This window comes from Styela clava, chromosome 4 (assembly GCF_964204865.1).
Source record: "Styela clava chromosome 4, kaStyClav1.hap1.2, whole genome shotgun sequence".
Lineage (NCBI taxonomy): Eukaryota > Metazoa > Chordata > Ascidiacea > Stolidobranchia > Styelidae > Styela > Styela clava.
In genome coordinates this window covers 22,182,348-22,194,629 of record NC_135253.1, presented here as the reverse complement: position 1 = coordinate 22,194,629, position 12,282 = coordinate 22,182,348, and the positions used below count along the sequence as shown (strand labels likewise).

Below are 12,282 nucleotides of genomic sequence, written 5' to 3'. Positions count from 1 at the left end.
ACAAGGTTTTTAATCCGCCAAGCGTGACGGCTGTCTGTGAAAATTCTTGCGACTGGAAACTCGGAAGTTTTTGAGGGTATTATATAAACAAGAGTGAACAGTCTTATCAATTGGCATCCAGTGGCGAGCGTTTCCGTAGTGTAGTGGTTATCACGTTCGCTTTACACGCGAAAGGTCCCCGGTTCGAGCCCGGACGGAAACAAGGGTTTATTATTTCCTTACTTCATTCACAAACATCACGTATAAGTATTTCAAAGATACAATAGCTCGAATTTTGAGTCCTCCCGTCGGAGGTGTTGCTCATCGTTCTAGACGTTGGAATACGCTCGCGACCGCATCTCTGATTACCTTGCGTGGGTTTATGGGAACAAGGTTTTTAATACGCCAAGCGTGACGGCTGTCTGTGAAAATTCTTGCGACTGGAAACTCGGAAGTTTTTGAGGGTATTATATAAACAAGAGTGAACAGTCTTATCAATTGGCGTCCAGTGGCGAGCGTTTCCGTAGTGTAGTGGTTATCACGTTCGCTTTACACGCGAAAAGTCCCCGGTTCGAGCCCGGGCGGAAACAAGGGTTTATCATTTCTTTACTACCACTTTTTTTTTTTGAAAACTTGTATGAAAACTGACAAATAACACGCAAAGCCACAAATAACAAAGGCAACAGCAACAACAACAACAATGCGTGGAAATCATGCGAAAGAAGTGTCTGAGCGACTCGTTGTTGTCTTATTGGACACGTGGACCGTTGAATCGTTTTGATATTATGTTGTTGTTCTTGTTGATGTCCTTCTTCTTCGTCATGATATATTCGCTTTTCTCTTTGAAAACTAGACCAATTGCTTTGAAATGTTTAGTGGTGAAAGATTGATTTTTTTGTCAGAAGGATATTACTTTGATTTATTCCTAAATTTTCTATGAATCGTATGAGATCTGATATTTCATCCAAAATTGCGCTGTATCACCTTTTAATTATGGGAACAAGGTTTTTAATCCGCCAAGCGTGACGGCTGTCTGTGAAAAATCTTGCGACTAGAAACTCGGAAGTTTTTGAGGGTATTATATAAACATGAGTGAACAGTCTTATCAATTGGCGTCCAGTGGCGAACGTTTCCGTAGTGTAGTGGTTATCACGTTCGCTTTACACGCGAAAGTTCCCCGGTTCGAGCCCGGGCGGAAAAAAGGGTTTATTATTTCCTTACTTCATTCACAAACATCACGTATAAGTATTTCAAAGATACAATAGCTCTTATTTTGAGTCCTCCCGTCGGAGGTGTTGCTCATCGTTCTAGACGTTGGAATACGCTCGCGACCGCATCTCTGATTACCTTGCGTGGGTTCGCAGGTTCGAATCCCAAGCAGGAATGGTTATTTGCGAGAGGTTTTGAAATTTGGGAATTATGTTTTGCAGAAATTCATCCCTAGGCTCGTGGGGTTTCCGTAGTGTAGTGGTTATCACGTTCGCCTAACACGCGAAAGGTCCCCGGTTCGAGACCGGGCGGAAACAAACCCTACATTTGAATTTGTCATAATTCTTTTGTATCGACAACCGTCACGTATAAGTATTTCAAACATAAAATAGCTCGGATTTTGAGTCCTGCCCTCGGAGGTGTTGCTCATCGTTCTAGGCGTTGGAATATGCTCGCCATCGCACCTCTGATTACCTTGCGTGGGTTTGCAGATTCGAATCCCAGGCAGGGATGGTTATTTGCGAGAGGTTACGGAATTTGGGAAATATGTATCGCAGAAATCCATCCCTAGGCTCGTGTAGTTTCCGTAGTGAAGTGGTTATCACGTTCACCTAACACGCGAAAGGTCCCCGGTTCGAGCCCTGGCGGAAACAAACCCTATATTTGACTTTGTCATAATTCTTTTGTATTGACAATCGTCACGTATAAGTATTTCAAACATACAATAGCTCGGATTTTGAGTCCTCCCCTCGGAGGTGTTGCTCATCGTTCTAGGCGTTGGAATACACTCGCCATCGCACCTCTGATTACCTTGCGTGGGTTTGCAGGTTCGAATCCCAAGCAGGGATGGTTATTTGCGAGAGGTTTGGAAATTTGGGAATTATGTATCGCAGAAATCCACACCTAGGCTCGCGTAGTTTCCGTAGTGTAGTGGTTATCACGTTCGCTTTACACGCGAAGGGTCCCCGGTTCGAGCCCGGGCGGAAACAAACCCTATATTTGACTTTGTCATAATTCTTTTGTATCGACAACCGTCACGTACAAGTATTTAGAACATACAATAGCTCGGATTTTGAGCCAGTCCTCCCCTCGGAGGTGTTGCTCATCGTTCTAGGCGTTGGAATACACTCGCCATCGCACCTCTGATTACCTTGCGTGGGTTTATGGGAACAAGGTTTTTAATCCGCCAAGCGTGGCGGCTGTCTGTGAAAATTCTTGCGACTGGAAACTCGGAAGTTTTTGAGGGTATTATATAAACAAGAGTGAACAGTCTTATCAATTGGCGTCCAGTGGCGAGCGTTTCCGTAGTGTAGTGGTTATCACGTTCGCATTACACGCGAAAGGTCCTCGATTCGAGCCCGGGCGGAAACAAGGGTTCATCATTTCCTTACTACCCTTTTTTTTTGAAAACTTGTATGAAAACTGACAAATAACACGCAAAGCCACAAAAACAAAGGCAACAACAACAACAACAACAATGCATGGAAATCATGCGAAAGAAGTGTCTGAGCGACTCGTTGTTGTCTTATCGGACACGTGGACCGTTGAATCGTTTTGATATTATGTTGTTGTTATTGTTCATGTCCTTCTTCTTCGTAATGATATATTCGCTTTTCTCTTTGAATACTAGACCAATTGCTTTGAAATGTTTAGTGGTGAAAGATTGATTTTTTTGTCAGAAGGATATTACTTTGATTTATTCCTAAATTTTCTATGAATCGTATGAGATCTGATATTTCATCCAAAATTGCGCTGTATCACCTTTTAATTATGGGAACACGGTTTTTAATCCGCCGAGCGTGACGACTGTCTGTGAAAATTCTTGCGCAGAAATCCACACCTAGGCTCGCGTAGTTTCCGTAGTGTAGTGGTTATCACGTTCGCCTAACACGCGAAAGGTCCCCGGTTCGAGCCCGGGCGGAAACAAACCCTACATTTGACTTTGTCATAATTCTTTTTTATCAACAACGTCACGTACAAGTATTTAGAACATACAATAGCCCGGATTTTGAGTCAGTCCTCCCCTCGGAGGTGTTGCTCATCGTTCTAGGCGTTGGAATACACTCGCCATCGCACCTCTGATTACCTTGCGTGGGTTTATGGGAACAAGGTTTTTAATCCGCCAAGCGTGACGGCTGTCTGTGAAAATTCTTGCGACTGGAAACTCGGAAGTTTTTGAGGGTATTATATAAACAAGAGTGAACAGTCTTATCAATTGGCATCCAGTGGCGAGCGTTTCCGTAGTGTAGTGGTTATCACGTTCGCTTTACACGCGAAAGGTCCCCGGTTCGAGCCCGGGCGGAAACAAGGGTTTATTATTTCCTTACTTCATTCACAAACATCACGTATAAGTATTTCAAAGATACAATAGCTCGAATTTTGAGTCCTCCCGTCGGAGGTGTTGCTCATCGTTCTAGGCGTTGGAATACGCTCGCCACCGCATCTCTGATTACCTTGCGTGGGTTCGCAGGTTCGAAGCCCAAGCAGGGATGGTTATTTGCGAGAGGTTTGGAAATTTGGGAATTATGTATCGCAGAAATCCACACCTAGGCTCGCGTAGTTTCCGTAGTGTAGTGGTTATCACGTTCGCCTAACACGCGAAAGGTCCCCGGTTCGAGCACGGGCGGAAACAAACCCTATATTTGACTTTGTCATAATTCTTTTGTATCGACAACCGTCACGTACAAGTATTTAGAACATACAATAGCTCGGATTTTGAGTCAGTCCTCCCCTCGGAGGTGTTGCTCATCGTTCTAGGCGTTGAATACACTCGCCATCGCACCTCTGATTACCTTGCGTGGGTTTATGGGAACAAGGTTTTTAATCCGCCAAGCGTGACGACTGTCTGTGAAAATTCTTGCGACTGGAAACTCGGAAGTTTTTGAGGGTATTATATAAACAAGAGTGAACAGTCTTATCAATCGGCATCCAGTGGCGAGCGTTTCCGTAGTGTAGTGCTTATCACGTTCGCTTTACACGCGAAAGGTCCCCGGTTCGAGCCCGGGCGGAAACAAGGGTTTATTATTACCTTACTTCATTCACAAACATCACGTATAAGTATTTCAAAGATACAATAGCTCGAATTTTGAGTCCTCCCGTCGGAAGTGTTGCTCATCGTTCTAGGCGTTGGAATACGCTCGCCACCGCACCTCTGATTACCTTGCGTGGGTTTGCAGGTTCGAATCCAAAGCAGGGATGGTTATTTGCGAGAGGTTTGGAAATTTGGGAATTATGTTTTGCAGAAATTCACCCCTAGGCTCGTGGAGTTTCCGTAGTGTAGTGGTTATCACGTTCGCCTAACACGCGAAAGGTCCCCGGTTCGAGCCCGGGCGGAAACAAACCCTCCATTTGACTTTGTCATAATTCTTTTGTATCGACAACCGTCACGTACAAGTATTTAGAACATACAATAGCTCGGATTTTGAGTCAGTCCTCCCCTCGGAGGTGTTGCTCATTGTTCTAGGCGTTGGAATACACTCGCTATAGCACCTCTGATTACCTTGCGTGGGTTTATGGGAACAAGGTTTTTAATCCGCCAAGCGTGACGGCTGTCTGTGAAAATTCTTGCGACTGGAAACTCGGAAGTTTTTGAGGGTATTATATAAACAAGAGTGACCAGTCTTATCAATTGGCATCCAGTGGCGAGCGTTTCCGTAGTGTAGTGGTTATCACGTTCGCTTTACACGCGAAAGGTCCCCGGTTCGAGCCCGGGCGGAAACAAGGGTTTATCATTTCTTTACTACCACTTTTTTTTTGAAAATTTGTATGAAAACTGACAAACAACACGCAAAGCCACAAATAACAAAGGCAACAACAAAAACAACAACAATGCGTGGAAATCATGCGAAAGAAGTGTCTGAGCGACTCGTTGTTGTCTTATTGGACACGTGGACCGTTGAATCGTTTTGATATTATGTTGTTGTTCTTGTTGATGTCCTTCTTCTTCGTCATGATATATTCGCTTTTCTCTTTGAATACTAGACCAATTGCTTTGAAATGTTTAGTGGTGAAAGATTGATTTTTTTGTCAGAAGGATATTACTTTGATTTATTCCTAAATTTTCTATGAATCGTATGAGATCTGATATTTCATCCAAAATTGCGCTGTATCACCTTTTAATTATGGGAACACGAATTTTAATCCGCCAAGCGTGGCGGCTGTCTGTGAAAATTCTTGCGACTGGAAACTCGGAAGTTTTTGAGGGTATTAAATACACAAGAGTGAACAGTCTTATCAATTGCCGTCCAGTGGTGAGCGTTTCCGTAGTGTAGTGGTTATCACGTTCGCTTTACACGCGAAAGGTCCCCGGTTCGAGCCCGGGCGGAAACAAGGGTTTATTATTACCTTACTTCATTCACAAACATCACGTATAAGTATTTCAAAGATACAATAGCTCGAATTTTGAGTCCTCCCGTCGGAAGTGTTGCTCATCGTTCTAGGCGTTGGAATACGCTCGCCACCGCACCTCTGATTACCTTGCGTGGGTTTGCAGGTTCGAATCCCAAGCAGGGATGGTTATTTGCGAGAGGTTTGGAAATATGGGAATTATGTATCGCAAAAATCCACACCTAGGCTCGTGTAGTTTCCGTAGTGTAGTGGTTATCACGTTCGCCTAACACGCGTGAACAGTGAACAGTCTTATCAATCGGCATTCTTGTTGATGTCCTTCTTCTTCGTCATGATATATTCGCTTTTCTCTTTGAATACTAGACCAATAGCTTTAAAATGTTTAGTGGTGAAAGATTGATTTTTTTGTCAGAAGGATATTACTTTGATTTATTACTAAATTTTCTTTGAATCGTATGAGATCTGATATTTCATACAAAATTGCGCTGTATCACCTTTTAATTATGGGAACACGGTTTTTAATCCGCCAAGCGTGACGGCTGTCTGTGAAAATTCTTGCGACTGGAAACTCGGAAGTTTTTGAGGGTATTAAATACACAAGAGTGAACAGTCTTATCAATTGCCGTCCAGCGGTAAGCGTTTCTGTAGTGTAGTGGTTATCACGTTCGCTTTACACGCGAAAGGTCCCCGGTTCGAGCCCGGGCGGAAACAAGGGTTTATCATTTCCTTACTTCATTCACAAACATCACGTATAAGTATTTCGAAGATACAATAGCTCGAATTTTGAGTCCTCCCCTCGGAGGTGTTGCTCATCGTTCTAGGCCTTGGAATACGCTCGCCATCGCGCCTCTGATTACCTTGCGTGGGTTTGCAGGTTCGAATCCCAAGCAGGGATGGTTTTTTGCGAGAGGTTTGGAAATTTGGGAATTATGTATCGCAGAAATCCACATCTAGGCTCGCGTAGTTTCCGTAGTGTAGTGGTTATCACGTTCGCCTAACACGCGAAAGGTCCCCGGTTCGAGCCCGGGCGGAAACAAACCCTACAGTCCTTCCCTCGGAGGTGTTGCTCATCGTTCTAGGCGTTGGATTATGCTCGCCATCGCACCTCTGATTACCTTGCGTGGGTTTATGGTAACACCGTTTTTAATCAGCCAAGCGTGACGGCTGTCTGTGAAAATTCTTGCGGCTGGAAACTCGGAAGTTTTTGAGGGTATTATATAAAAAAGAGTGAACAGTCTTATGAATTGGCGTCCAGTGGAGAGCGTTTCCGTAGTGTAGTGGTTATCACGTTCGCTTTACACGCGAAAGGTCCCCGATTCGAGCCCGGGCGGAAACAATGTTTTATTATTTCCTTACTTCATTCACAAACATCACGTATAAGTATTTCAAAGATACAATAGCTCGAATTTTGAGTCTTCACCTCGGAGGTGTTACTCATCGTTCTAGGCGTTGGAATACGCTCGCCATCGCACCTCTGATTACCTTGCGTGGGTTTGCAGGTTCGAATTCCAAGCAGGGATGGTTATTTGCGAGAGGTTTGGAAATTCTGTCTGTGAAAATTCTTGCGACTGGAAACTCGGAAGTTTTTGAGGGTATTATATAAACAAGAGTGAACAGTCTTATGAATTGGCGTCCAGTGGCGAGCGTTTCCGTAGTGTAGTGGTTATCACGTTCGCCTAACACGCGAAAGGTCCCCGGTTCGAGCCCGGGCGGAAACAAACCCTCCATTTGACTTTGTCATAATTCTTTTGTATCGACAACCGTCACGTACAAGTATTTAGAACATACAATAGCTCGGCTTTTGAGTCAGTCCTCCCCTCGGAAGTGTTGCTCATCGTTCTAGGCGTTGGAATACACTCGCCATCGCACCTCTGATTACCTTGCGTGGGTTTATGGTAACACGGTTTTTAATCCGCCAAGCGTGACGGCTGTCTGTGAAAATTCTTGCGGTTGGAAACTCGAAAGTTTTTGAGGGTATTATATAAAAAAGAGTGAACAGTCTTATGAATTGGCGTCCAGTGGCGAGCGTTCCCGTAGTGTAGTGGTTATCACGTTCGCTTTACACGCGAAAGGTCCCCGGTTCGAGCCCGGGCGGAAACAAGGGTTTATTATTTCCTTACTTCATTCACAAACATCACGTATAAGTATTTCAAAGATACAATAGCTCGAATTTTGAGTCCTCACCTCGGAGGTGTTACTCATCGTTCTAGGCGTTGGAATACGCTCGCCATCGCACCTCTGATTACCTTGCGTGGGTTTGCAGGTTCGAATTCCAAGCAGGGATGGATATTCGCGAGAGGTTTGGAAATTTGGGAATTATGTATCGCAGAAATCCATCCCTAGGCTCGTGTAGTTTCCGTAGTGTAGTGGTTATCACGTTCGCCTAACACGCGAAAGGTCCCCGGTTCGAGCCCGGGCGGAAACAAACACTCCATTTGACACTGTCATAATTCTTTTGTATCGACAACCGTCACGTACAAGTATTTAGAACATACAATAGCTCGGATTTTGAGTCATCCCATCGGAGGTGTTGCTCATCGTTCTAGGCGTTGGAATACACTCGCCATCGCACCTCTGATTACCTTGCGTGGGTTTATGGGAACAAGGTTTTTTTAATCCGCCAAGTGTGACGGCTGTCTGTGAAAATTCTTGCGACTGGAAACTCGGAAGTTTTTGAGGGTATTATATAAACAAGAGTGAACAGTCTTATGAATTGGCGTCCAGTGGAGAGCGTTTCCGTAGTGTAGTGGTTATCACGTTCGCTTTACACGCGAAAGGTCCCCGATTCGAGCCCGGGCGGAAACAAGGTTTTATTATTTCCTTACTTCATTCACAAACATCACGTATAAGTATTTCAAAAATACAATAGCTCGAATTTTGAGTCTTCACCTCGGAGGTGTTACTCATCGTTCTAGGCGTTGGAATACGCTCGCCATCGCACCTCTGATTACCTTGCGTGGGTTTGCAGGTTCGAATTCCAAGCAGGGATGGTTATTTGCGAGAGGTTTGGAAATTCTGTCTGTGAAAATTCTTGCGACTGGAAACTCGGAAGTTTTTGAGGGTATTATATAAACAAGAGTGAACAGTCTTATGAATTGGCGTCCAGTGGCGAGCGTTTCCGTAGTGTAGTGGTTATCACGTTCGCCTAACACGCGAAAGGTCCCCGGTTCGAGACCGGGCGGAAACAAACCCTCCATTTGACTTTGTCATAATTCTTTTGTATCGACAACCGTCACGTACAAGTATTTAGAACATACAATAGCTCGGATTTTGAGTCAGTCCTCCCCTCGGAAGTGTTGCTCATCGTTCTAGGCATTGGAATACACTCGCCATCGCACCTCTGATTACCTTGCGTGGGTTTATGGTAACACGGTATTTAATCCGCCAAGCGTGACGGCTGTCTGTGAAAATTCTTGCGGCTGGAAACTCGGAAGTTTTTAAGGGTATTATATAAAAAAGAGTGAACAGTCTTATGAATTGGCGCCCAGTGGCGAGCGTTCCCGTAGTGTAGTGGTTATCACGTACGCTTTACACGCGAAAGGTCCCCGGTTCGAGCCCGGGCGGAAACAAGGGTTTATTATTTCCTTACTTCATTCACAAACATCACGTATAAGTATTTCGAAGATACAATAGGTCGAATTTTGAGTCTTCCCCTCGGAGGTGTTGCCCATCGTTCTAGGCGTTGGAATATGCTCGCCATCGCACCTCTGATTACCTTGCGTGGGTTTATGGTAACACGGTTTTTAATCCGCCAAGCATGACGGCTGTCTGTGAAAATTCTTGCGGCTGAAACTCGGGAGGTTTTGAGGGTAATATATAAAAAAGAGTGAACAGTCTTATGAATTGGCGTCCAGTGGCGAGCGTTTCCGTAGTGTAGTGGTTATCACGTTCGCCTAACACGCGAAAGGTCCCCGGTTCGAGCCCGGGCGGAAACAAGGGTTTGTTATTTCCTTACTTCATTCACAAACATCACGTATAAGTATTTCGAAGATACAATAGGTCGAATTTTGAGTCTTCCCCTCGGAGGTGTTGCCCATCGTTCTAGGCGTTGGAATATGCTCGCCATCGCACCTCTGATCACCTTGCGTGGGTTTGCAGGTTCGAATCCCAAGCAGGGATGGTTATTTGCGATAGGTTTGGGAATAGCTCGAATGTTGAGTCCTCCCCACGGAGGGGTTACTCATCGTTCTAGGCGTTGAAATACGCTCGCCATCGCACCTCTGATTACCTTGCGTGGATTTGCAGGTTCGAATCCCAAGCAGGGATGGTTATTTGCAAGAGGTTTGGAAATTTAGAAAATATGTATCTCAGAAATCCACCCCTAGGCTCGTGTAGTTTCCGTAGTGTAGTGGTTATCACGTTCGCCTAACACGCGAAAGGTCCCCGGTTCGAGCCCGTGCGGAAACAAGGGTTTATCATTTCCTTGCTTCATTCACAAACATCACGTATAAGTATTTCGAAGATACAATAGCTCGAATTTTGAGTCCTCCCCTCGGAGCTGTTGCTCAGCGTTCTAGGCGTTGGAATACACTCGCCATCGCACCTCTGATTACCTTGCGTGAGCTTGCAGGTTCGAATCCCAAGCAGGGATGGATATTTGCGAGAAGTTTGGGAATTTGGGAATTATGTATCGCAGAAATCCACCCCTAGGCTCGTGTAGTTTCCGTAGTGTAGTGGTTATCACGTTCGCCTAACACGCGAAAGGTCCCCGGTTCGAGCCCGGGCGGAAACAAACCCTCCATTTGACTTTGTCATAATTCTTTTGTATCGACAACCGTCACGTACAAGTATTTAGAACATACAATAGCTCGGATTTTGAGTCAGTCCTCCCCTCGGAAGTGTTGCTCATCGTTCTAGGCGTTGGAATACACTCGCCATAGCACCTCTGATTACCTTGCGTGGGTTTATGGTAACACGGTTTTTAATCCGCCAAGCATGACGGCTGTCTGTGAAAATTCTTGAGGCTGAAACTCGGGAGGTTTTGAGGGTAATATATAAAAAAGAGTGAACAGTCTTATGAATTGGCGTCCAGTGGCGAGCGTTTCCGTAGTGTAGTGGTTATCACGTTCGCCTAACACGCGAAAGGTCCCCGGTTCGAGCCCGGGCGGAAACAAGGGTTTATTATTTCCTTACTTCATTCACAAACATCACGTATAAGTATTTCGAAGATACAATAGGTCGAATTTTGAGTCTTCCCCTCGGAGGTGTTGCCCATCGTTCTAGGCGTTGGAATATGCTCGCCATCGCACCTCTGATCACCTTGCGTGGGTTTGCAAGTTCGAATCCCAAGCAGGGATGGTTATTTGCGATAGGTTTGGGAATAGCTCGAATGTTGAGTCCTCCCCACGGAGGGGTTACTCATCGTTCTAGGCGTTGAAATACGCTCGCCATCGCACCTCTGATTACCTTGCGTGGCTTTGCAGGTTCGAATCCCAAGCAGGGATGGTTATTTGCAAGAGGTTTGGAAATTTAGAAAATATGTATCTCAGAAATCCACCCCTAGGCTCGTGTAGTTTCCGTAGTGTAGTGGTTATCACGTTCGCCTAACACGCGAAAGGTCCCCGGTTCGAGCCCGTGCGGAAACAAGGGTTTATCATTTCCTTGCTTCATTCACAAACATCACGTATAAGTATTTCGAAGATACAATAGCTCGAATTTTGAGTCCTCCCCTCGGAGCTGTTGCTCAGCGTTCTAGGCGTTGGAATACACTCGCCATCGCACCTCTGATTACCTTGCGTGAGCTTGCAGGTTCGAATCCCAAGCAGGGATGGATATTTGCGAGAAGTTTGGGAATTTGGGAATTATGTATCGCAGAAATCCACCCCTAGGCTCGTGTAGTTTCCGTAGTGTAGTGGTTATCACGTTCGCCTAACACGCGAAAGGTCCCCGGTTCGAGCCCGGGCGGAAACAAACCCTCCATTTGACTTTGTCATAATTCTTTTGTATCGACAACCGTCACGTACAAGTATTTAGAACATACAATAGCTCGGATTTTGAGTCAGTCCTCCCCTCGGAAGTGTTGCTCATCGTTCTAGGCGTTGGAATACACTCGCCATCGCACCTCTGATTACCTTGCGTGGGTTTATGGTAACACGGTTTTTAATCCGCCAAGCGTGAAGGCTGTCTGTGAAAATTCTTGCGACTGGAAACTCGGAAGTTTTTGAGGGTATTATATAAACAAGAGTGAACAGTCTTATCAATTGCCGTCTAGTGGCGAGCGTTTCGGTAGTGTAGTGGTTATCACGTTCGCTTTACACGCGAAAGGTCCCCGGTTCGAGCCCGGGCGGAAACAAGGTTTTATTATTTCCTTACTTCATTCACAAACATCACGTATAAGTATTTCAAAGATACAATAGCTCGAATTTTGAGTCCTCCCCTCGGAGGTGTTACTCATCGTTCTAGGCGTTGAAATACGCTCGCCAACGCACCTCCGATTACCTTGCGTGGATTTGCAGGTTCGAATCCCAAGCAGGGATGGTTATTTGCGAGAGGTTTGGTAATTTAGAAAATATGTATCGCAGAAATCCACCCCTAGGCTCGTGTAGTTTCCCTAGTGTAGTGGTTATCACGTTCGCCTAACACGCGAAAGGTCCCCGGTTCGAGCCCGGGCGGAAACAAACCCTCCATTTGACTTTGTCATATTTCTTTTGTACCGACAACCGTCACGTACAAGTATTTAGAACATACAATAGCTCGGATTTTGAGTCAGTCCTCCCCTCGGAAGTGTTGCTCATCGTTCTAGGTGTT

The 12,282-nt window shown here is 45.3% G+C and overlaps 23 non-coding genes across 23 annotated transcripts; all 23 read left to right on the top strand.

Annotated features, from left to right (window-relative positions):
* Positions 1–129: 129 nt before the first annotated feature.
* Trnav-uac (transfer RNA valine (anticodon UAC)) lies at positions 130–202 on the top strand. Its single transcript has one exon. It is a non-coding gene; the product is annotated as a tRNA-Val (tRNA).
* Positions 203–496: 294 nt separating this feature from the next.
* On the top strand, positions 497–569 carry Trnav-uac (transfer RNA valine (anticodon UAC)). The gene has a single exon. It is a non-coding gene; the product is annotated as a tRNA-Val (tRNA).
* Positions 570–1,432: 863 nt separating this feature from the next.
* On the top strand, positions 1,433–1,505 carry Trnav-aac (transfer RNA valine (anticodon AAC)). The gene has a single exon. It is a non-coding gene; the product is annotated as a tRNA-Val (tRNA).
* A 599-nt stretch (positions 1,506–2,104) lies between these two features.
* Trnav-uac (transfer RNA valine (anticodon UAC)) lies at positions 2,105–2,177 on the top strand. The gene has a single exon. It is a non-coding gene; the product is annotated as a tRNA-Val (tRNA).
* An 864-nt stretch (positions 2,178–3,041) lies between these two features.
* On the top strand, positions 3,042–3,114 carry Trnav-aac (transfer RNA valine (anticodon AAC)). The gene has a single exon. It is a non-coding gene; the product is annotated as a tRNA-Val (tRNA).
* A 308-nt stretch (positions 3,115–3,422) lies between these two features.
* Trnav-uac (transfer RNA valine (anticodon UAC)) lies at positions 3,423–3,495 on the top strand. Its single transcript has one exon. It is a non-coding gene; the product is annotated as a tRNA-Val (tRNA).
* A 633-nt stretch (positions 3,496–4,128) lies between these two features.
* Trnav-uac (transfer RNA valine (anticodon UAC)) lies at positions 4,129–4,201 on the top strand. Its single transcript has one exon. It is a non-coding gene; the product is annotated as a tRNA-Val (tRNA).
* A 252-nt stretch (positions 4,202–4,453) lies between these two features.
* Trnav-aac (transfer RNA valine (anticodon AAC)) lies at positions 4,454–4,526 on the top strand. The gene has a single exon. It is a non-coding gene; the product is annotated as a tRNA-Val (tRNA).
* Positions 4,527–4,835: 309 nt separating this feature from the next.
* On the top strand, positions 4,836–4,908 carry Trnav-uac (transfer RNA valine (anticodon UAC)). The gene has a single exon. It is a non-coding gene; the product is annotated as a tRNA-Val (tRNA).
* A 536-nt stretch (positions 4,909–5,444) lies between these two features.
* Positions 5,445–5,517, top strand: Trnav-uac (transfer RNA valine (anticodon UAC)). The gene has a single exon. It is a non-coding gene; the product is annotated as a tRNA-Val (tRNA).
* Positions 5,518–6,173: 656 nt separating this feature from the next.
* Positions 6,174–6,246, top strand: Trnav-uac (transfer RNA valine (anticodon UAC)). The gene has a single exon. It is a non-coding gene; the product is annotated as a tRNA-Val (tRNA).
* Positions 6,247–6,498: 252 nt separating this feature from the next.
* Positions 6,499–6,571, top strand: Trnav-aac (transfer RNA valine (anticodon AAC)). The gene has a single exon. It is a non-coding gene; the product is annotated as a tRNA-Val (tRNA).
* Positions 6,572–6,798: 227 nt separating this feature from the next.
* On the top strand, positions 6,799–6,871 carry Trnav-uac (transfer RNA valine (anticodon UAC)). Its single transcript has one exon. It is a non-coding gene; the product is annotated as a tRNA-Val (tRNA).
* Positions 6,872–7,180: 309 nt separating this feature from the next.
* On the top strand, positions 7,181–7,253 carry Trnav-aac (transfer RNA valine (anticodon AAC)). The gene has a single exon. It is a non-coding gene; the product is annotated as a tRNA-Val (tRNA).
* Positions 7,254–7,562: 309 nt separating this feature from the next.
* On the top strand, positions 7,563–7,635 carry Trnav-uac (transfer RNA valine (anticodon UAC)). Its single transcript has one exon. It is a non-coding gene; the product is annotated as a tRNA-Val (tRNA).
* A 252-nt stretch (positions 7,636–7,887) lies between these two features.
* Positions 7,888–7,960, top strand: Trnav-aac (transfer RNA valine (anticodon AAC)). The gene has a single exon. It is a non-coding gene; the product is annotated as a tRNA-Val (tRNA).
* A 307-nt stretch (positions 7,961–8,267) lies between these two features.
* Trnav-uac (transfer RNA valine (anticodon UAC)) lies at positions 8,268–8,340 on the top strand. Its single transcript has one exon. It is a non-coding gene; the product is annotated as a tRNA-Val (tRNA).
* Positions 8,341–8,649: 309 nt separating this feature from the next.
* On the top strand, positions 8,650–8,722 carry Trnav-aac (transfer RNA valine (anticodon AAC)). The gene has a single exon. It is a non-coding gene; the product is annotated as a tRNA-Val (tRNA).
* Positions 8,723–9,397: 675 nt separating this feature from the next.
* Trnav-aac (transfer RNA valine (anticodon AAC)) lies at positions 9,398–9,470 on the top strand. Its single transcript has one exon. It is a non-coding gene; the product is annotated as a tRNA-Val (tRNA).
* Positions 9,471–10,194: 724 nt separating this feature from the next.
* Trnav-aac (transfer RNA valine (anticodon AAC)) lies at positions 10,195–10,267 on the top strand. The gene has a single exon. It is a non-coding gene; the product is annotated as a tRNA-Val (tRNA).
* Positions 10,268–10,575: 308 nt separating this feature from the next.
* Positions 10,576–10,648, top strand: Trnav-aac (transfer RNA valine (anticodon AAC)). Its single transcript has one exon. It is a non-coding gene; the product is annotated as a tRNA-Val (tRNA).
* A 724-nt stretch (positions 10,649–11,372) lies between these two features.
* Positions 11,373–11,445, top strand: Trnav-aac (transfer RNA valine (anticodon AAC)). Its single transcript has one exon. It is a non-coding gene; the product is annotated as a tRNA-Val (tRNA).
* A 309-nt stretch (positions 11,446–11,754) lies between these two features.
* On the top strand, positions 11,755–11,827 carry Trnav-uac (transfer RNA valine (anticodon UAC)). Its single transcript has one exon. It is a non-coding gene; the product is annotated as a tRNA-Val (tRNA).
* Positions 11,828–12,282: the final 455 nt, after the last annotated feature.